Source organism: Saccopteryx leptura, chromosome 13 (genome assembly GCF_036850995.1).
Source record: "Saccopteryx leptura isolate mSacLep1 chromosome 13, mSacLep1_pri_phased_curated, whole genome shotgun sequence".
NCBI lineage: Eukaryota > Metazoa > Chordata > Mammalia > Chiroptera > Emballonuridae > Saccopteryx > Saccopteryx leptura.
The window spans coordinates 55,469,959-55,491,735 of NC_089515.1; the positions used below are offsets into that span (position 1 = coordinate 55,469,959).

The 21,777-nt window shown below is 47.0% G+C and overlaps 4 non-coding genes across 4 annotated transcripts; all 4 read right to left on the reverse strand.

The window, feature by feature from the left end:
• Nucleotides 1-5,879: 5,879 nt before the first annotated feature.
• On the reverse strand, nucleotides 5,880-5,973 carry LOC136385152 (small nucleolar RNA SNORD116). Its single transcript, XR_010747756.1, has one exon. It is a non-coding gene; the product is annotated as a small nucleolar RNA SNORD116 (small nucleolar RNA).
• A 2,471-nt stretch (nucleotides 5,974-8,444) lies between these two features.
• LOC136385159 (small nucleolar RNA SNORD116) lies at nucleotides 8,445-8,538 on the reverse strand. The gene has a single exon (XR_010747763.1). It is a non-coding gene; the product is annotated as a small nucleolar RNA SNORD116 (small nucleolar RNA).
• Nucleotides 8,539-11,538: 3,000 nt separating this feature from the next.
• On the reverse strand, nucleotides 11,539-11,632 carry LOC136385160 (small nucleolar RNA SNORD116). The gene has a single exon (XR_010747764.1). It is a non-coding gene; the product is annotated as a small nucleolar RNA SNORD116 (small nucleolar RNA).
• A 7,283-nt stretch (nucleotides 11,633-18,915) lies between these two features.
• On the reverse strand, nucleotides 18,916-19,009 carry LOC136385150 (small nucleolar RNA SNORD116). Its single transcript, XR_010747754.1, has one exon. It is a non-coding gene; the product is annotated as a small nucleolar RNA SNORD116 (small nucleolar RNA).
• Between the last annotated feature and the right edge of the window lie 2,768 nt (nucleotides 19,010-21,777).

Sequence of the window (21,777 nt, forward strand, 5' to 3'; positions counted from 1 at the left end):
GAGCACATTCCGGCGTCCTGTGTTACTGACCAGGGAGAAGAGGGGAACAGGAAGGCTCACCTGCCCGAGTGATCCACGGGCACGGGGCACAGCCATGGGCACACTTCCTCCGGGACGCCCACACACCTCTTGTCACCGAGGGAGAGGGAAGTCAGCTCTTCACGGCTGATGGTGAACCTTGCATGGCCACTCCGCCTGGGACGTGGAGAAAAATCACACGCTCATTTGAGACAGGCGCTCAGGTTCTCGGGTAACAAGAATCAGGCTAACCCTTCCCCCAGGTGAGCCTTACACCTGTCTGTCCTGCACCTCTGTCCCTGAGAAGTGACTGCAGGCGTGTGTGAGACCCCGAGGGCAGGGATGCAGCTGTGTGTGCATGTGGTCATGGGCAGAGGACTCAGCACCTGACAAAGCACGTCCCCCAGATGCACACCCTGCTTCCCAACAAAGGAAGACCGGTCTTCAAAGACAGAAGACAACTTTGACCTCAAGAACTATTGTGGACTGTAAATGGCAAGAAGCCATTGTAGATTTGAGGCTTAGCAAAAGGGTAAGTTCTCCCCCCTCCACCTCCATATTCAGCTATGATGCTGAATATATGCATCCACTCTACTTGCTTCCTTGGGTTGCTGGAAGCAATATACATGGCCTTCCTCCTACTCTTTGTTTGTTTCAGATGTTGGTAGATTTCACTAATATCCTGTTTTGCCTTGGGAGAGTTCCTGTCTTAGCCTTGGTTGTGCAACGTTGTATCAAGGTCCTTGATTTGCATATGGTTATATAATAAAAGGAACTGGGGCTATGGGGCACTCAGATACTGCCAGGCATGTTGAAGAGTCCTCCCGGCCCCATCGATTTCGCACCGTTATTAGGAGCCGCGCTGGTCTGCAGCAAGTGGCGCCCGAACATACAACTTGAGTACGAAGAAACTCAAACTGAAGGAAGGTGACGGAACTCCCCAAAGTGAAGTACACACAGTGAGTAAAGAAAGTTTTTGGATAAAGTGTAGCCGGGAGTAAAAGATTATGGGACAGATAGGGTAAAAAATAAGGGACCTTTATGTAGAAATGTTTCCTTATTAAGACAAATCGTTGTCTGAAGAGTATCAGGGTGAGCTGGAAACAGAGGGATGTGAACACAAGGATAACTTGGAGTCTGAGGATGACAGGGGGATGAAAAATCCGTGGCTATGGCTACTTTAGCCGCGGGGTCTCTGCTGCCCTCGGCTCCTTCCTACGTTCAACCCTCTGCTCCTCCGTTCCCTTATCGGGCTGATTGCGGAGTCTATAGCTCAAAATCTGGGAAATCCCCTCTCCAACAATCTATAGACCAGGCTTGAAATGTAAGGGAAACAATAAATGGCTTTACCCGTTTTCCTGTTGTAGAAAGACAGGACGATACAGGGAAACTACTGCGAGAACATGAACCTGTACCTTTTAGAACTCTGAAAGAGCTTAGACTTGCTTGTGTTCAGTGTGGGCCTACTGCCCCTTTTTCACTTGGTTTATCAGATAGTATTAGTACAAAGGCTCTTCCCCCAAATGACTGGAAGGTGATTGCTTGTGCTTGTCTCTCCGGGGGTAATTATTTGCTGTGGAAGTTAGACTTCCATGAAAAGGCTGTAGAGGTAGGGTAGAAATCTCAGCATAGCCAACCTGAGCCGCCAGTTATGGTGACTATAGAATTTGAGAATGGATAGGAGACTCAGGCATTAGGAAAGTTACAGCTTTTCCTGTCATGATCTGATTTTCTTTAATGTTTTAACTATGATCTTCTGAGCTATCATTTTGTTTCTTTCTTGATCTTTGCCTGGAAGTTGAGGCGGAGGACTTGTGTTGGATCTGACTATAGAAAATATCCCAGCAGCTGCTGAGAACAAATTTTCTCGGGGAGATTTTGTTTAGTCACATCCTTCAGTCTCTCTGTCTGAAAATGCCCTGACTAATATCAGGCAGGCATCTTTCTAATCTGGCTGTGCTCTGAAATCCCGGGTTTCTCTCTGGTTAGTCTGGTTCATCTAATTCTTGTTTCTGTTTAGTCTTTGTTTAATGCTGTCAGAATGTGTCTGTTTTTAAGGACTGAATTAAGGTTTCTTTGCATGCAAAAATTGGGAATGCTGGCTCTAATATTTAGAAAAAATAAAATGTTTTTAGAACTTGTAAGGAGCACTCATTTAAATTTAAATAGAATAGAATGTAGATCCTTAAGACTTACTGTTTTGGTTAGTGCATTGTGAGGTGTGTTCAGAGTTAGGAGCCAAATAGCAACTTAAGTATTAGGAAACTCCTGCAAATCCTCTTTGTCATGCTCTTTTTACTTTAAATTTTGTGAATACTGATGTACAGGGTCATTCAGCAGCAGAGAGACTCTGGAACCCTGCAAGGAAAGCCTTCCCTGAAGTACGATGGAGGGACCCACTCACAGGAATCTGGCAAGGGCCAGACCCTGTTCTCTTATGGGGCCGAGGATATGTGTGTGTTTTTCCTAGGTCTGCTGAAGCTCCTCGGTGGATCCCTGAACGACTGGTGAGACACCATGATTCTAGATGTGAGACTCACTTCACAAGAGCAATTGTATGAGGCTTATTTTACTATGCTCTCTTCCATTTCTCAGTTATTATTACCTAATTTTTTTAATGTTTTAGATCATTGTATTTATTTCCTGCTCCATTGCTTGAAAAGGGGGCAAAAGGGGGCCTGATTTGGATGTTGCTGAACAGAAATCAAATACGGCCGTATTGAGATTTTTCAAGAGAGATCTCTGTTTAGTATATATCCTTATTATGTTCCTATTAAGGTAGCCCTACTTAAGATCAAGCAGGCCATAGTTTAATCTCTAAAACCCGGGGTTGCACTCTTGATTTGTGTGATTGTATGTGAAGTTTTTGTTTAAAGTCTAAGTGCCTCTGTTTATAAGGGCAGAATTCAGTCCTTACATGAAAAGTAATAATAATAATAATTTTGAAAATGCCAGCTCTAGTATTGAAAACAAAATGAAAATAATTTCATTTCCCTACATAAATATAATTTTTTTTGAATAAGTAAAGCGCGCTCATTTTGGATCCAAAAGACTTGCTAATTTAGCCAGGCTCCTCCAGGCCGCAAGTGAAAGGCTTGAAGCAGCATAGATTTACATAATAAAAGTGTAAAGACTTTTTTTGCTGTGGGAGAATAATAAAGATCACACTGGGAATTTTCAGTTTCGATATGTACTCTCTAAAGTGCCTGTTAATTAATGTTAAGGGGGTGTTTTCATAAGTGTGGAAATGTCGCTAGAGGATGCAAATACTCAGCATCATAGCCAAATATGGAGACGGAGGGGGGAGAATTTAGGATTTTGCTAAGCCTAGAATCTACAATGGCTTTTTGCCATTTACGGTCCACAACAAAGAACCTTCTAAAAGAGTTAAGAAACACGGTTTTATTCACCACTGCTCCTTCAAAACAAAGGTTGTACGTATATCCTCGTCCTGTTCGTGGATTTCAAAACACCTTAGACGCAGGGTAAAGAAGTTCCCTGCATGATGTCACACATAGTGCACACTTCATAAAATCCAGATTGCACCTGACCACAAGAACGAACAGCCCCTTTCTGGGACTTAGATTCGGGAATAAGAAGTCAATGACTACGGTAAACACGAGAACAGGGAGCTGAACAACACAATCTCGCTGAGACACAACCCACAGGCAGAAGTAAACCTTCTTCCTCTCAAAGCGGGAAACCACTGTAATGTAAAACGCAGAATTCATTACGGAAAATTGTCCTCAGTGGCTCATCAGGTTAAGTAAAACAAGAATGTCTGTTCTGCACCTGACGGGACCCCCATTAGAGCTCCACTGAAACTGAGGGCTCAGTCCCCTCCAGGGACTGGGCAATCCCTCATCCAGGAAGATGCCAGACCCGACCTCGGTCACAAATGTTAGCAGTAGCTGTCTTGACCAAAGGAGAATGCTGATGCCTGCAAAAACATGGCCTCCATCGCTACGCTGCAGAAGGGGCCGCAGCCTGGGGACGGCCGTCGAAGACTTGGATTTTCTGCGAGTCAACAGCACTGGTCTCAGGGTGGACCTACCCTCCCTTGGCCGGTCATCACCACCACTGACCTCACGACAGCCCTCATGCTCTTCCATGCACAAGAGCAAGAACGGAGAGGAAGCACATTTTCCTCCCAAAGACATGCAGACCTTTCCCGGGAGATCATCTGTCCTGGGCAGGGGACCTGGTAGCACGGAACTCAGGGACTGTGACACGCCCACACTCTTCCACAAAATATATCACCCATGGGAACAGAATAGGACACACCCTTGCCAAAAGAGTACTCAGACCATCTTCGGGGGAATACCATGACATGAAAATAACCATGTCTCTCTCAAAAGAGCAAAGGGTCAACATGGTTCTTCTCTGCCACCTGGACCAGAGGTGGCTGCCCTAAAGTCACAGGCCTGGGCACAACTTCATGGCACTGGGAATTGAACCGCATGACATGACTCCTCGGGAACCGACACGACCAATTGCGTGTGTCACAAAATTGTGCACAGCACAACACACCCTGAAGACTTCTGCCACTACGCTCATGTGGGGATGTCACGTGACCAAGCTTAGGTGCCACAGCCACATAGATGAGAACCCCCATGTGATCTGCTTAATCACCCAGGGACAGCCTCATGGAGGGACAGAAATATCCCTGAAAAGTTAATACACTCGGCTGGTGCAGAAGGAGACATCGTGTCCCATGCAACTTGATGGAATCACACAGGACCTGACCTTTCCCACTCAGCCCTTCCCGTTCACGTCACCGTGATGATTCTGCCCTTGGTCCCCAGAACCATCCCTGGTGGCCATCCTCCGGGAGGACGGGGTGAGTGTGGTAAACCCAGGAGCAGGGAGCTGCAGCAACACAGCCACACCCCTCCGCCCGGCCACGCCCACTCTGGGACTCCCGTTCCTGACCAGGCCCCAGAAAGGAACAGCGTTGCTCTGGCATGGGCTGGTTTGTCATAAACCGTAGAACTAACTCCCCTTCCTCCCTTCCTGAACACAACACCTCAGAACCAACATCTGCACTGGGAACCTGGCCCACACTGATCCGGGTCCTGAGCTCACAGGGCCTCAGCCTTGACCCCACTCCCTACTCATTGGGCCCTGAATGGGTGCCGGTCATGTTGACAAAAACATGGCCATTCGTCCCAACAACTCATCCTAAATCCACATGGACACAATGAAAATTTAATAGGAAGACTGCAGGGTTTGGAATGCTGACACTCTATATGGTGCCCATGTGGAAATTCATGGAACCTCACTGTTACCTTTTCTCTTCTTGACCTCTGGTTCCCTGTCAGGACATCAGTCACACCCTATCTGGAGAGCAGAGCTAGTTCTACAAAACATCCCAGGGGTGCCCACCATGCATGTGGACTGGGTGGGTCGTTTAATTACAGGAGCTGCCAATGGCCCCCAATCCCAAGGTAGCTACAATTTCCTCACTTAACCCCAAGTCACATACAGATACCGTTACGATCAGCTCTAGAACTCTAATCAGGAAGTACAGGAGCTTTCCACCTCCACAGACAGAACCCCAAGGGCTACATCTGAAGCAAGATCCAGGTCAGGACACAGACGTGCCATTGTCTTACTGGGGCTGTGTCATGACCACACTAGAGAACTTTCAAACTAGATAAGAGCCACCTGACAAGACAGAGACACTGTCTCGCCCATTAACCTGTGCGCCATTGATCATAAACACCCAGCTAATGACAAGAGAATACTGACAGTCACTCAAGGGGTTCTCTGATGCTCATACCCCTGTTCTGCGTGCATGTGTGTGACCAGGGAAAGCTGCCCCTCACTCTTACAGTCCCTGGGGCACTGAACGTGCTGGTGGACCTCAGATCCGATGAGAACGACGGTTGGGGTTCTCACTCATTTTGTTCAGCTTTTCCAAGGAATGTTTTTGAGGGAACTCATCATCGATCCGAGCACGTTCCGGGGTCCTGTGTTACTGACCGGGGAGAAGAGGGGAACAGGAAGGCTCACTTGCCTGAGTGATCCACGGGCACGGGGCACAGCCATGGGCACACTTCCTCCGGGACGCCCACACACCTCCTGTCACCAAGGGAGAGGTAGGTCATCTCTTCACAGCTGACGGCGAACCTTGCACGGCCACTCCGCCTGGGACGTGGACACAAATCACACGCTCATTTGAGACATGCGCCCAGGTTCTCGGGTAACAAGAATCAGGCTAACCTTTCCCCCAGGTGAGCCTTGCACCTGTCTGTCGTGCAGCTCTGTCCCTGAGAGGTGACTGCAGGCGTGTGTGAGACCCCGAGGGCAGGGATGCAGCTGTGTGTGCATGTGGTCATGGGCAGAGGACTCAGCACCTGACAAAGCACGTCCCCCAGATGCACACCCTGCTTCCCAACAAAGGAAGACTGGCCTTCAGAGACAGAAGACAACTTTGACCTCAAACACCTTCTAAAATGGTTAAGAAACACGATTTTTTTCAACACCGCCTCTTCCGAACAAATCAAACCGCTTGTGCGTTCATTCTCTTCCTCATCGTGGATTTCACATAACCTTAGTCGCAGGGCTGGTGTGGTCCCTGCAAGCTGGCACACGCAGTGCACACTTGATAAAAATCAGCCTGCCCCTGTCCACAAGAAAGAACGACCCCGTTCTGGGACTCAGATTCCTGACTAGGAAGTCAACGACTACGGTAAACACATGAACAGGGAGCTCAGCAACCCAATCTCGCCGAGACACAACCCACAGGCAGAAGTAAACCTTCTTCTTCTCAAAGCGGCAGACCACTGCAACTAAAACACTGAGTTCATTTAGGAAAACTGTCCTCAGTGGCTCATCAGGTTAAATAAAACAAGAATGGTTGTTCTGCACCCGACGGGACCCCCATTAGAGCTACACTGAAACTGAGGGCTCAGTCCCCTCCAGGGACTGGGCATTCCCTCATCCAGGAAGATGCCAGACCCGACCTTGGCAGAAAGGTTTGCAGTAGCTGCCTTGACCAAAGGAGGATCCCGATGCCTGCAAAATCATGGCCTCCATCGCTACGCCGCAGAAGGGGCCACAGCCTGGGGACGGCCTTCGAAGACATGGAGTTTGTGCGAGTCAACAGCACTGGTCTCAGGGTGGACCCAACCTTCTTTGGCCGGTCATCACCACCACTTACCTCACGACAGCTCTAATGCTCTTCCATGCACAAGAGAAAGAACGGAGAGGAAGCACATTTTCCTCCCAAAGACGTGCGGACCGTTCCCGGGAGGTCATCTGTCCCGGGCAGGGGACCTGGTAGCACGGAATTCAGGGACTTTGACACGCCCACACTCTTCCACAAAATATATTACCCATGGGAACAGAATAGGACACACCCTTGCCAAAAGAGTACTCAGACCGTCTTCGGGGGAATACCATGACATGAAAATAACCATGTCTCTCTCAAAAGAGCAAAGGGTCAACATGGTTCTTCTCTGCCACCTGGACCACAGGTGGGTGCCATAAAATCACAGGCCTGGGCACATCTTCATGGCACTTGGAATTGAACCGCAGGACATGAGTCCTCGGGAACCGACACGACCAATTGTGTGTGTCACAAAATTGTGCACAGCACAACACACCCTGAAGACTTCTGCCACTACGCTCATGTGGGGATGTCACGTGACCAAGCTTAGGTGTCACAGTCACATAGATTGAGAACCACCATGTGTTCTGCTTAATCACTCAGGGACAGCCTCATGGAGGGCCAGAAATATCCCTGAAAAGTTAATACACTCGGCTGGTGCAGAAGGAGACATTGTGTCCCATGCAACTTGATGCAATCACACAGGACCTGACCTTTCCCACTCAGACCTTCCCGTTCACGTCATTGGTCATCGTACACGTCATCAGAACATCATGATGACTCTGCCCTTGGTCCCCAGAACCGTCCCTGGTGGCCGTCCTCCAGGAGGACGGGGTGAGTGTGGTAAACCCAGGCACAGGGAGCTGCAGCAACACAGCCACACCCCTCCGCCCGGCCACGCCCACTCTGGGACTCCCGTTCCTGACCAGGCCCTAGAAAGGAACAGCGTTGGTCTGGCATGGGCTGTCAGAAACCATAGAACTAACTCCCCTTCCTCCCTTCCTGAACACAACACTCCAGAACCAACATCTGCACTGGAAACCTGGCCCGCACAGATCCGGGTCCTGAGCTCACAGGGCCTCAGCCTTGACCCCACTCCCTACTCATTGGGCCCTGAATGGGTGCCAACCAAGTGGACAAAACATGGCCATTCGTCCCAACAACTCATCCTCAAACCACATGGACACAAGGAAAATACAACAGGAAGACTGCAGGATCTGGAATGCTGACACTCTGAATGGTGCCCATGTGAGTGTGACCGGGGGAAGCTGCCCCTCACTCTTACAGTCCCTGGGGCACTGAACGTGCTGGTGGACCTCAGATCCGATGAGAACGACGGTTGGGGTTCTCACTCATTTTGTTCAGCTTTTCCAAGGAATGTTTTTGAGGGGACTCATCATCGATCCGAGCACGTTCCGGGGTCCTGTGTTACTGACCGGGGAGAAGAGGGGAACAGGACGGCTCACCTGCCCGAGTGATCCACGGGCACGGGGCACAGCCATGGGCACACTTCCTCCGGGACGCCCACACACCTCCTGTCACCGAGGGAGAGGGAGGTCATCTCTTCACGGTTGACGGTGAATCTTGCACGGCCACTCCGCCTGGGACGTGGAGAGAAATCACACGCTCATTTGAGACATGCACTCAGGTTCTTGGGTAACAAGAATCAGGCTAACCTTTCCCCCAGGTGAGCCTTGCACCTGTCTGTCGTGCACCTCTGTCCCTGAGAAGTGACTGCAGGCGTGTGTGAGACCCCGAGGGCAGGGACGCAGCTGTGTGTGCATGTGGTCATGGGCAGAGGACTCAGCACCTGACAAAGCACGTCCCCCAGATGCACACCCTGCTTCCCAACAAAGGAAGACTGGCCTTCAGAGACAGAAGACAACGTTGACCTCAAACACCTTCTAAAACAGTTCAGAAACACAGTTTGTTTCACCACTGCTTCTTCCGAACAAATCATACCGGTTATACGTTCATTCTCGTCCTCATCGTGGATTTCACATCACCTTAGTCACAGGGCTGGGGTGGTCCCTGCAAGCTGGCAGACGTAGTGCACACCTGATAAAAACTAGCCTACCCCTGTCCACAAAAAAGAACAACCCCGTTCTGGGACTCAGATTCCTGACTAGGAAGTCAACGACTACGGTAAACACATGAACAGGGAGCTGAGCAACCCAATCTCGCTGAGACACAACTCACAGGCAGAAGTAAACCTTCTTCCTCTCAAAGCGGCAAACCAATGCACCTAAAACACTGAGTTCATTTAGGAGAACTGTCCTCAGTGGCTCATCAGGTTAAATCAAACAAGAATGGCTGTTCTGCATCCGACGGGACCCCCATTAGAACTCCACTGAAACTGAGGGCTCAGTCCCCTCCAGAGACTGGGCATTCCCTCATCCAGGAAGTTGCCAGACCCGAACTCGGTCAGAAATGTTAGCAGTAGCTGCCTTGACCAAAGAAAGATCCTGATGCCTGCAAAAACATGGCCTCCATCGCTACGCCGCAGAAGGAGCCGCAGCCTGGGGATGGCCGTCGAAGACTTGGATTTTCTGCGAGTCAACAGCACTGCTCTCACGGTGGACCCAACCTTCCTTGGCCGGTCATCACCACCACTGCCCTCACGACAGCCCTAATGCTCTTCCATGCACAAGAGCAAGAACGGAGAGGAAGCACATTTTCCTCCCAAAGACGTGCGGACCTTTCCCGGGAGATCATCTGTCCCGGGCAGGGGACCTGGTAGCACGGAACTCAGGGACTGTGACATGCCCACACTCTTCCACAAAATATATCACCCATGGGAACAGTATAGGACACACCCTTGCCAAAAGAGTACTCAGACCATCTTCGGGGGAATACCATGACATCAAAATAACCATGTCTCTCAAAAGAGCAAAGGGCAACATGGTTTTTCTCTGCCACCTGGACCAGAGGTGGCTGCCCTAAAGTCCCAGGCCTGGGCACATCTTCATGGCGCTGGGAATCGAACCCCAGGACATGACTCCTCGGGAACCGACACGACCAATTGCGTGTGTCACGTACAGCACAGCACAACACACCCTGAAGACTTCTGCCACTACGCTCATGTGGGGATGTCATGTGACCAAGCTTAGGTGCCACAGCCACATAGATGAGAGCCCCCATGTATTCTGCTTAATCACCCAGGGATAGCCTCATGGAGGGCCAGAACTATCCCTGAAAAGTTAATACACTCGGCTGGTGCAGAAGGAGACATCGTGTCCCATGCAACTTGATGGAATGACACAGGACCTGACCTTTCCCACTCAGCCCTTCCCGTTCACGTCATCAGTCATCGTACATGTCATCAGAACATCATGATGACTCTGCCCTTGGTCCCCAGAACCGTCCCTGGTGGCCGTCCTCCAGGAGGACGGGGTGAGTGTGGTAAACCCAGGAGCAGGGAGCTGCAGCAACACAGCCACACCCCTCCGCCCGGCCACGCCCACTCTGGGACTCCTGATCCTGACCAGGCCCCAGAAAGTAACAGCTTTGCTCTGGCATAGGCTGTCAGAAACCGTAGAACTAACTCCCCTTCCTCCCTTCCTGAACACAACACCCCAGAACCAACATCTGCACTGGGAACCTGGCCCACACAGGTCCGTGTGCTGAGCTCCCAGGGCCTCAGCCTTGACCACACTCCCTACTCATTGGGACCTGCATGGTGCCAGCCAAGTGGACAAAACATGGCCATTCGTCCCAACAACTCATCCTAAAACCACATGGACACAATGAAAATTCAATAGGAAGATTGCAGGATTTGGAATGATGACACTGTATATGGTGCCCATATGGAAATTCATGGAACCTCACTGTCACCTTTTCTCTTCTTGACCTCTGGTTCCCTGTCAGGACATCAGTCAAACCCTATCTGGAGAGCAGAGCTAGTTCTACAAAACAGCCCAGGGGTGCCCACCATGCATGTGGACTGGGTGGGTCGTTGAATTACAGGAGCTGCCAATGGCCCCCAATCCCAAGGTAGCTACAATTTCCTCACTTAGCCCGAAGTCAAGTCAGGTACCGTTACGATCAGCTCTAGAACTGTAATCAGGAAGTACAGGAGCTTTCCACCTCCACAGACAGAACCCCAAGGGCTACATCTGAAGCAAGATCCAGGTCAGGACACAGACATGCCATTGTCTTACTGGGGCTGTGTCATGACCACACTAGAGAACTTTCAAACTAGATAAGAGCCACCTGACAAGACAAACACACTGTCTCGCCCATTAACCTGTGCGCCATTGATCATAAACACCCAGCTAATGACAAGAGAATACTGACAGTCACTCAAGGGGTTCTCTGATGCTGATACCCCTGTTCTGCATGCATGTTTGTGACCAGGGGTAGCTGTCCCTCACTCTTACAGTCCCTGGGGCACTGAACGTGCTGGTGGACCTCAGATCCGATGAGAACGACGGTTGGGGTTCTCACTCATTTTGTTCAGCTTTTCCAAGGAATGTTTTTGAGGGGACTCATCATCGATCCGAGCACGTTCCGGGGTCCTGTGTTACTGACTGGGGAGAAGAGGGGAACAGGAAGGCTCACCTGCCCGAGTGATCCACGGGTATGGGGCACAGCCATGGGCACACTTCCTCCGGGACGCCCACACACCTCCTGTCACCGAGGGAGAGGGAGGTCATCTCTTCACAGGTGACGGTGAACCTTACACGGCCACTCCGCCTGGGACGTGGAGAGAAATCACACGCTCATTTGAGACATGCGCCCAGGTTCTCGGGTAACAAGAATCAGGCTAACCTTTCCCCCAGGTGAGCCTTGCACCTGTCTGTCGTGCACCTCTGTCCCTGAGAAGTGACTGCAGGCGTGTGTGAGACCCCGAGGGCAGGGATGCAGCTGTGTGTGCATGTGGTCATGGGCAGAGGACTCAGCACCTGACAAAGTACGTCCCCCAGATGCACACCCTGCTTCCCAACAAAGGAAGACTGGCCTTCAGAGACAGAAAACAACTTTGACCTCAAACACCTTCTAAAATGGTTAAGAAACAAGGTTTTTTTCACCACTGCTCCTTCCGAACAAATCATACCGCTTGTACGTTCATTCTCATCCTGATTATGGATTTCACATCACCTTAGTCGCGGGGCTGGGGTGGTCCCTGCACGCTGGCACACGCAGTGCACACTTGATAAAAACCAGCCTGCCCCTGTCCAGAAGAAAGAACAACCCGGTGCTAGGACTCAGATTCCTGACTAGGAAGTCAACGACTACAGTAAACACATGAACAGGGAGCTGAGCAACCCAATCTCGCTAAGACACAACCCACAGGCAGAAGTAAACCTTCTTCCTCTCAAAGCGGCAAACCACTGCACCTAAAACACTGAGTTCATTTAGGAGAATTTTCCTCAGTGGCTCATCAGGTTAAATCAAACAAGAATGGCTGTTCTGCACCCGACGGGACCCCCATTAGAACTCCACTGAAACTGAGGGCTCAGTCTCCTCCAGGGACTGCGCATTCCCTCATCCAGGAAGATGCCAGACCCGACCTCAGCAAAAATGTTTGCAGTAGCTGCCTTGACCAAAGGAGGATCCTGATGCCTGCAAAAACATGGCCTCCATTGCTACGCCGCAGAAGGGGCCGCAGCCTGGGGATGGCCGTCGAAGACTTGGATTTTCTGCGAAAATCGAATATCATGGATACAAAAGAAAGAGAGGTTACACAGCTAGATGAGGAAAAATCCATGGAGAAAAAATTTAATATATTGGAAACCTTGGAGCTAAATGACAGAGAATTCAAGATAGAAATCCTAAAAATCCTCCGAGATATACAAGAAAACACAGAAAGGCAATTTAGGGAGCTCAGAAAACAACTCAATGAACACAAAGAATATATGTCCAAGGAAATTGAAACTATAAAAACAAATCAAACAGAAATGAAAAACTCAATTCACGAGCTGAAAAACGAAGTAACAAGCTTAGCTAATAGAACAGGTCAGATAGAAGAGAGGATTAGTGAAATAGAAGACAAGCAACTTGAGGCACAACAGAGAGAAGAAGAAAGAGACTCAAAAATTTAAAAAAATGAGATAGCCCTACAAGAATTATCTGACTCCATCAAAAAGAATAACATAAGAATAATAGGTATATCAGAGGGAGACGAGAGAGAAAATGGAATGGAGAACATACTCAAACAAATAATAGATGAGAACTTCCCAAGCCTGTGGAAAGAACTAAAGCCTCAAGTTCAAGAAGCAAACAGAACTCCGAGTTTTCTTAACCCCAACAAACCTACTCCAAGGCATATCATAATGAAATTGACACAAACCAACAGCAAAGAAAAAATTCTCAAGACAGCCAGGGAGAAGAAGAATACAACATATAAAGGAAGGCCCATTAGATTATCATCAGATTTCTCAGCAGAAACTCTAAAAGCTAGAAGAGAGTGGACCCCAATATTTAAAGTCCTGAAAGAGAGGAACTTTCAGCCACGAATACTATACCCATCAAAGCTATCCTTCAAATATGAAGGAGAAATAAAAACATTCACAGATCCAGAAAAGATGAGGGAATTTATCATCAGAAAACCCCCACTCCAGGAATTACTAAAGGGGGTTCTCCAATCAGATACAAAGAACAAAAAAAAAAAACAGAGCCACAAGTAAAAGCTCCAAGAAGAACAAAATAAAACCAAATTTAAACTGACAACAACAAAAAGGAAAGGGGGGGAGAAGATGGAGATTAACAGTAGCAAAGGACGATGGAGTGCAAAAGTACTCACAAAATAGTTTGCTACAAAGAACAGGGTAGGAACCCTTTTCATTACTCAAAGGTAACCACCATTGAAAAAACCACCACAGAAGCACATGAGATAAAAAAAAAAGATAGCAACAGAGGAAAGATGCATGGCATACAACCAAATAAAAACAAAAGATAGAAAAATGAAAGAGAAGGATCAAACAAGACACAAAACTAACAGAAAGCAAGATATAAAATGGCAATAGGGAACTCACAAGTGTCAATAAATTACACTAAATGTAAACGGATTAAACTCACCAATAAAAAGGCACAGAGTAGCAGAATGGATTAAAAAAGAAAATCCAACTGTATGCTGCCTACAGGAAACTCATCTAAGTAACAAGGATAAAAACAAATTCAAAGTGAAAGGCTGGAAAACAATACTCCAAGCAAATAACATCCAAAAAAAAAGCAGGTGTAGCAATACTTATATCTGATAATGCTGACTACAAGACAGCAAAAGTACTCAGAGACAAAAATGGCCATTTGATAATGGCTAAGGGGACACTGAATCAAGAAGACATAACAATTCTTAATATATATGCACCAAACCAAGGAGCACCAAAATATATGACAGCTATTTATTGATCTTAAAACAAAAACTAACAAAAACACAATCATACTTGGAGAACTCAATACACCGCTGACGGCTCTAGATCGGTCATCCAAACAGAGAATCAACAAAGACATAGTGGCCTTAAACAAAACACTAGAGCACCTGGATATGATAGACATCTACAGGACATTTCATCCCAAAGTGACTGAGTATACATTTTTCTCCAGTGTACATGGATCATTCTCAAGAACTGACCATATGTTGGGCCACAAAAATAACATCAGCAAATTCAGAAAAATCGAAGTTGTACCAAGCATATTTTCTGATCATAAAGCCTTGAAACTAGAATTCAACTGCAAAAAAGAGGAAAAAAAATCCCACAAAAATGTGGAAACTAAACAACATACTTTTAAAAAATGAATGGATCAAAGAAGAAATAAGTGCAGAGATCAAAAGATATATACAGACTAATGAAAATGACAATACGATATATCAGAATCTATGGGATGCAGCAAAAGCAGTAATAAGAGGGAAGTTCATAACACTTCAGGCATATATGAACAAACGAGAGCCCCAGTGAACCACTTAACTTCACATCTTAAGGAACTAGAAAAAGAAGAACAAAGAAAACCCAAAACCAGCCGAAGAAAGGAGATAATAAAAATCAGAGCAGAAATAAATGAAATAGAGAACAGAAAAACTATAGAAAGAACTCATATAAACAAAATCCAAAATGAAAGAGGAGAAATCACCATGGACACCGTAGATATACAAAGAATCATTGTAGAATACTATGAAAAACTTTATGCCACTAAATTCAACAACCTAGAAGAAATGGATAAATTCCTAGAACAATACAACCTTCCTAGACTGAGTCAAGAAGAAACAGAAAGGCTAAACAGACCTATTAGTAGAGAAGAAATAGAAAAAACCATTAAAAACCTCCCCGAAAATAAAAGTCGAGGCCCTGACGGCTATACCAGCGAATTTTATCAAACATTCAAAGACTTGGTTCCTATTCTACTCAAAGTCTTCCAATAAATTGAAGAAGAAGCAATATTTCCAAACACATTTTATGAGGCCAACATAACCCTCATACCAAAACCAGGCAAGGATGGCACAAAAAAAGAAAACTACAGAGCAATATCTCTAATGAATACAGATGCTAAAATACTAAACAAAATACTAGCAATTCGAATTCAACAACATATTAAAAAAAATAATACATCATGATCAAGTGGGATTCATCCCAGAATCTCAAGGATGGTTCAACATACTTAAACGGTTAACGTAATACACCATATCAACAAAACAAAGAACAAAAACCACATGATCTTATCAATAGACGCAGAAAAGGCTTTTGATAAAATACAACACAATTTTATGTTTAAGACTCTCAACAAAATGGGTATAGAAGGAAAATATCTCAACAGGATAAAGGCCATATATGATAAACCATCAGCTAACATCATATTAAATGGCACTAAATTGAAGGCATTCCCCCTTAAATCAGGAACAAGACAGGGTTGTCCACTCTCTCCACTCTTATTTAATGTGGTACTAGAGGTTCTAGCCAGAGCAATCAGACAAGACAAAGAAATAAAAGGCATCCATATTGGAAAAGAAGAAGTAAAGGTATCACTTTTTGCAGATGATATGATCCTATACATCGAAAACCCCAAAGAATCCACAAACAGACTATGAGAAACAATAAGCCAATACAGTAAGGTCGCAGGATACAAAATTAACATACAGAAGTCAATAGCCTTTCTATATGCCAACAATGAAACAATTGAGAACGAACTCAAAAGAATAATCCCCTTCACGATTGCAACAAAAAAAATTAAAATACTTAGGAATAAACATAACAAAGAATGTAAAGGACATATAATGAAAACTATAAACCATTGTTAAGGGAAATCGAAAAAGATATAATGAGATGGAAGAATATACCTTGTTCTTGGCTACGAAGAATAAATATAATCAAGATGGCTATATTACCCAAAGCAATATACAAATTTAATGCAATTCCCATCAAACTTCCAATGACATTTTTTAAAGAAATAGAGCAAAAAATCATCAGATTCATATGGAACTATAAAAAACCCCGAATAGCCAAAGCAATCCTAAAGAAAAAGAATGAAGCTGGGGGCATTACAATACCTGACTTCAAACTCTATTATAGGGCCACGACAATCAAAACAGCATGGTATTGGCAGAAAAATAGACACTCAGACCAATGGAACAGAATAGAAAGTCCAGAAATAAAACCACATATATATAGTCAAATAATTTTTGATAAAGGGGCCAACAACACACAATGGAGAAAAGAAAGCCTCTTCAATAAATGGTGCTGGGAAAACTGGAAAGCCACATGCAAAAGAATGAAACTGGACTACAGTTTGTCCCCCTGTACAAAAATTAACTCAAAATGGATCAAAGATCTAAACATAAGACCTGAAACAATTAAGTACATAGAAGAAGACATAGCTACTCAACTCATGGACCTGGGTTTTAAAGAGCATTTTATGAATTTGACTCCACAGGAAAGAGAAGTGAAAGCAAAAATTAATGAATGGGACTACATCAGACTAAGAAGTTTTTGCTCAGCAAGAGAAACTGATAACAAAATAAACAGAAAGCCAACTAAATGGGAAATGATATTTTCAAACAACAGCTCAGATAAGGGCCTAAAATCCAAAATATACAAAGAACTCATAAAACTCAACAACAAACAAACAATCCAATAAAAAAATGGAAAGAGGATATGAACAGACACTTCTCCCAGGAAGAAATACAAATGGCCAACAGATATATGAAAAGATGCTCATCTTCGTTAGTTATTAGAGAAATGCAAATCAAAACTGCAATGAGATACCACCTCACACCTGTTTGATTAGCTATTATTAGCAAGACAGATAATAGCAAATGTTGGAGAGGCAGTGGCGAAAAAGGAACCCTCATACACTGTTGGTGGGAACGTAAAGTAGTGCAATCATTATGGAAGAAAGTATGGTGGTTCCTAAAAAAACTGAAAATAGAACTACCTTATGACCCAGCAATCCCTCTACTGGGTATATACCCCAAAAACTCAGAAACATTGATACGTAAAGACACATGCAGCCCCATGTTTATTGCAGCATTGTTCACAGTGGCCAGGACATGGAAACAACCAAAAAGCCCGTCAATAGATGACTGGATAAAGAAGATGTGGCACATATACACTATGGAATACTACTCAGCCATAAGAAATGATGACATCGGATCATTACAGCAAAATGGTGGGATCTTGATAACATGATACGAAGCGAAATAAGTAAATCAGAAAAAACCAGGAACTGCATTATTCCATACGTAGGTGGGACATAAAAGTGAAACTGAGAGACATTGATAAGAGTGTGGTGGTTACAGGGGGGAGGGGGGAATGGGAGAGGGAAAGGGGGAGGGGGAGGGGCACAAAGAAAACTAGATAGAAGGTGGCAGAGGACAATCTGACTTTGGGTGATGGGTATGCAACATAATTGAACGACAAGATAACCTGGACCGGTTATATTTGAATATATGTATCCTGACTTATTGATGTCACCCCATTAAAAAAATAAAATTATTATTAAAAAAAAAAAGTAAATCACAATAATATGTAAACTTTAATGTGAAACCAGATAACTTCCCAGAGTGAGCAATCCGCATCATTGCAATATAGACTTTCAAGGTAAGAAGATGATTGGGGGTAGATATTAAATGTTAGATTTATTTTATCAAGTCTTAATATTATTAAATATTTGCAGTCCCGTTCAGAAAAAAAAAAAAAGTTAATATACTCGGCTGGTGCAGAATGACACTTCGTGTCGCATGCAACTTGATGGACCAGATCTTTCCCACTCAGCCCTTCCCGTTCACATCATCATACACGCCATCAGAACATCATGATGACTCTGACCTTGGTCCCCAGATCCGTCCCTGGTGGCCATACTCCAGAAGGACGGGGTGAGTGTGGTAAACCCAGGAGCAGGGAGCTGCAGCAACACAGCCACACCCCTCAGCCCGGCCACGCCCACACTGGGACTCCCGTTCCTGACCGGGCCCCAGAAAGTAACAGCGTTGGTCTGGCATGGGCTGTCAGAAACCGTAGAACTAACTCCCCTTTCTCCCTTCCTGAACACAACACCCCAGAACGAACATCTGCACTGGGAAGCTGGCCCACACAGATCCAGGTCCTGAGCTCACAGGGCCTCAGCCTTGACCCCACTCCCTACTCATTGGGCCCTGAATGGGTGCTAGCCAAGTGGACAAAACATGGCCATTCGTCCCAACAACTCATCCTAAAACCACATGGACACAAGGAAAATACAACAGGAAGACTGCAGGATCTGGATTGCTGACACTCTGAATGGTGCCCATGTGACTGTGACCGGGGGAAGCTGCCCCTCACTCTTACAGTCCCTGGGGCACTGAACGTGCTGGTGGACCTCAGATCCGATGAGAACGACGGTTGGGGTTCTCACTCATTTTGTTCAGCTTTTCCAAGGAATGTTTTTGAGGGGAGTCATCATCGATCCGAGCACGTTCCAGGGTCCTGTGTTACTGACCGGGGACAAGAGGGGAACAGGAAGGCTCACCTGCCCGAGTGATCCACGGGCACGGGGCACAGCCATGGGCACACTTCCTCCGGGACGCCCACACACCTCCTGTCACCAAGGGAGAGGGAGGTCATCTCTTCACGGCTGACGGTGAACCTTGCACGGCCACTCCGCCTGGGATGTGGAGAGAAATCACACGCACATTTGAGACATGAGCTCAGGTTCTCGGGTAACAAGAATCAGGCTAACCTTTCCCCCAGGTGAGCCTTGCACCTGTCTGTCGTGCACCTCTGTCCCTGAGAGGTGACTGCAGGCGTGTGTGAGACCCCGAGGGCAGGGATGCAGCTGTGTGTGCATGTGGTCATGGGCAGAGGACTCAGCACCTGACAAAGCACGTCCCCCAGATGCACACCCTGCTTCCCAACAAAGGAAGACTGGCCTTCAGAGACAGAAGACAACTTTGACCTCAAACACCTTCTAAAACGGTTGAGAAACACGGTTTTTTTCACCACTGCCTCTTCCGAACAAATCACACCGCTTGTACGTTCATTCTCGTCCTGATTGTGGATTTCACATCACCTTAGTCGCAGGGCTGGGGTGGTCCCTGCAAGCTGGCACACGCAGTGCACACTTGATAAAAACCAGCCTGCCCCTGTCCACAAGAAAGAACAACCCCGTTCTGGGACTCAGATTCCTGACTAGGAAGTCAACGACTACGGTAAACACATGAACAGGGAGCTGAGCAACCCAATCTCGCTGACACACAACCCACAGGCAGAAGTAAACCTTCTTCCTCTCAAAGTGGCAATCCACTGCACCTAAAACACTGAGTTCATTTAGGAGAACTGTCCTCAGTGACTCCTCAGGTTAAATAAAACAAGAATGGCTGTTCTGCACCCGACGGGACCCCCATTAGAGCTCCCCTGAAACTGAGGGCTCAGTCCCCTCCAGGGACTGGGCATTCCCTCATCCAGGAAGATGCCAGACCCGACCTCGACAGAAATGTTAGCAGTAGCTGCCTTGACCAAAGGAGGATCCTGATGCCTGCAAAAACATGGCCTCCATCGCTACGCCGCAGAAGGGGCCGCAGCCTGGGGACGGCCGTCGAAGACTTGGATTTTGTGGGAATCAACAGCACTGGTCTCAGGGTGGACCCAACCTCCCTTGGCCGGTCATCACCACCACTGACCTCACGACAGCCCTAATGCTCTTCCATGCACAAGAGCAAGAATGGAGAGGAAGCACATTTTCCTCCCAAAGACGTGTGGACCTTTCCCGGGAGATCATCTGTCCCGGGCAGGGGACCTGGTAGCACGGAACTCAGGGACTGTGACATCCCCACACTCTTCCACAAAATATATCACCCATGGGAACTGAATAGGACACACCCTTGCCAAAAGAGTACTCAGACCGTCTTCGGGGGAATACCTTGACATGAAAATAACCATGTCTCTCTCAAAAGAGCAAAGGGTCAACATGGTTTTTCTCTGCCACCTGGACCAGAAGTGGCTGCCCTAATGTCACAGGCCTGGGCACATCTTCAGGGCACTGGGAATTGAACCGCAGGACATGACTCCTCGGGAACCGACACTACCAATTTCATGTGTCACAAAATTGTGCACAGCACAACACACCCTGAAGACTTTTGCCACTATGCTCATGTGGGGATGTCACGTGACCAAGCTTAGGTGCCACAGCCACATAGATGAGAACCCCCATGTATTCTGCTTAATGACCCAGGGACAGCCTCATGGAGGGCCAGAAATGTCCCTGAAAAGTTAATATACTCGGCTGGTGCAGAAGGAGACATCGTGTCCCATGCAACTTGATGGAATCACACAGGACCTGACCTTTCCCACTCAGCCCTTCCCGTTCACGTCATTAGTCATCGTACACGTCATCAGAACATCATGGTGACTCTGCCTTTGGTCCCCAGAACCGTCCCTGGTGGCCGTCCTCCAGGACGGGGTGAGTGTGGTAAACCCAGGAGCAGGGAGCTGCAGCAACACAGCCACACCCCTCCGCCCAGCCACGCCCACTCTGGGACTCCAGTTCCTGATCAGGACACAGAAAGCAACAGCCTTGGTCTGGCATGGGCTGTCAGAAACCGTAGAACTAACTCCCCTTCCTCCCTTCCTGAACACAACACCCCAGAACCAACATCTGCATTGGGAACCTGGCCCACACAGGTCCGTGTGCTGAGCTCACAGGGCCCCAGTCTTGGCCCCACTCCCTACTTATTGGTCCCTGAATGGGTGCCAGCCAAGTGGACAAAACATGGCCATTTGTCTCAACCACTCATCCTAAAACCACATGGACACAATGAAAATTCAATAGGTAGACTGCAGGGTTTGGAATGCTGACACTCTATATTGTGTCCATGTGGAAATTCATGGAACCTCACTGTCACCTTTTCTCTTCTTGACCTCTGGTTCCCTGTCAGGACATCAGTCACACTCTATCTGGAGAGCAGAGCTAGTTCTACAAAACAGCCCAGGGGTGCCCACCATGCATGTGGACTGGGTGGGTCATTGAATTACAGGAGCTGCCAATGGCCCTCAATCCCAAGGTAGCTACAGTTTCCTCACTTAGCCCGAAGTCAAATCAGTTACCGTTACGATCAGATCTAGAACTGTAATCAGAAAGTACAGGAGCTTTCCACCTCCACAGACAGAACCCCAAGGGCTACATCTGAAGCAAGATCCATTGTCTTACTGGCGCTGTGTCATGACCACACTAGAAAACTT